Genomic DNA, 1,529 nt, shown 5'->3' on the forward strand with positions numbered 1-1,529 from the left:
GGGCACAGAATCCACAGCTTTCTGATTCCAGATTGAATTAAAAAACAAAACAAAACAAAACAAACCTAAACCACAAGCAGCACCCGCCCGGTCTCCCCCACCAGGGCTGTAGTGCGAGGGGAGAAGAGGAGGGGCAGCTTCACCAAGGCCGTGGTTCACTCACTCCTGGCCAAGGGAGCAGGGTGAAGGGCAGGGGCTCCCCGGCAGACTGAGGGTGTAGGGGAAACCAAAATAAAATGTCAAATAAATTGTGTGGGAGGAGTCCAGCCAAGGGCCGGGCCAGAGCTGGGCCAGGCTCGGGGAGGGGCCTCTGCAGGCTGGAGCATCACTGCTGCCACCACAGCCACCCTGGCAGCCAGTTATTGGGCCATGGCCTTGGCTGCAGCAGCTGCGTCCTCTGTCGTGGCGGACAGCACCGTGATCAGTATCTCTTCTCCACCGTCGTACTTCTGCTCAATCTCCTTGCCAGGATCTCCCTCAGGCAGACGGGGGTCCTCTCGCACCTCCCCGCTGTCTTGGAGCAGTGATAGATACCCATCCTGGATGCAATCAGCTGGAAATCGTTCCTTTTGATGCTGGGGACATCCATATTATGAGTTGATGGGCAGATATCTTCATATTTCTTCCCAGGAAAGATGTCAAGACCAACCAGATGGACCTTGGCATGGCCGTGCTGGCCCGTCTTGGAGGCTGACATCTCCACAATCTTACATGGCCGGCCTTTGGGCACCACAAAGACATTCTTACGTAAAGCTGAGCGCTGCATTGGGAAGGTGGCTGAGGCCCCTGCATCTCCTGTCTCGAAGTCCAAATCATCTGCCATTTTAAGAGGCTTCGATTCCAGCTCGCGCGAATGCACTGACTCGACCCCGTTCACTCGCGGCAAGCCCAACCGCTGCCTCAGAGCCCGCTGCCGCCGCCGCTGCTGCACACGGGTCTTAATTAAGTGGGATTGTGCTAATTTGATGGAAGGCTTTGCGGGGAGGTTGGGGTCTAGACAATCACAGAATGTTACACCAGGAGGTTTGCCGGCTAGCAAATGTCAAAAACTCCGCCCTGTAGAATCCTGCAGTTTCCGGCATCAGACTGGTTTACGGCTGGATCCCTGGAGCCCAGCACTCTATCCCGGGCACACGATGGGCCCTCCATTAATATTTATAAAAAGAGAGGAGAGATCTTAGGGGGTCTCTTAGGGGATCTCCCCGTTTACAAACAGGAAACTGAGGCCCAGGAAGCAGAGGTAAGTTGCCCAAAATCACACAGCAGGGGAGCGACAGAATCAAGAGTACAGCCAGGTTTCCCCATTGTGTTTTCAAATTATTTCTAGAAAGTGTTTGGTTTGGGGCCTAATGCTTTGTCACTGGTGCCTGTGAGATGCTGTCAAAGCCTTGATAACTTCCTCCCAAGTTGGCTGAAAACAGAGAGAGCCCACTGTGTTTTAACAGGCAGCTCAGGTGGTGTTTATTAACAAGGACTGATTAAGAAGTGAAATTCTGTGACTCGCTACATTGTACACCTGTAACTTATAT

At 53.0% G+C, this 1,529-nt stretch overlaps 1 pseudogene; it reads right to left on the bottom strand.

Annotated features, from left to right (window-relative positions):
- Nucleotides 1-359: 359 nt before the first annotated feature.
- On the bottom strand, nt 360-923 carry LOC132593942 (eukaryotic translation initiation factor 5A-1-like; annotated as a pseudogene).
- Nucleotides 924-1,529: the final 606 nt, after the last annotated feature.

Source organism: Globicephala melas, chromosome 1, assembly GCF_963455315.2.
Source record: "Globicephala melas chromosome 1, mGloMel1.2, whole genome shotgun sequence".
Lineage (NCBI taxonomy): Eukaryota > Metazoa > Chordata > Mammalia > Artiodactyla > Delphinidae > Globicephala > Globicephala melas.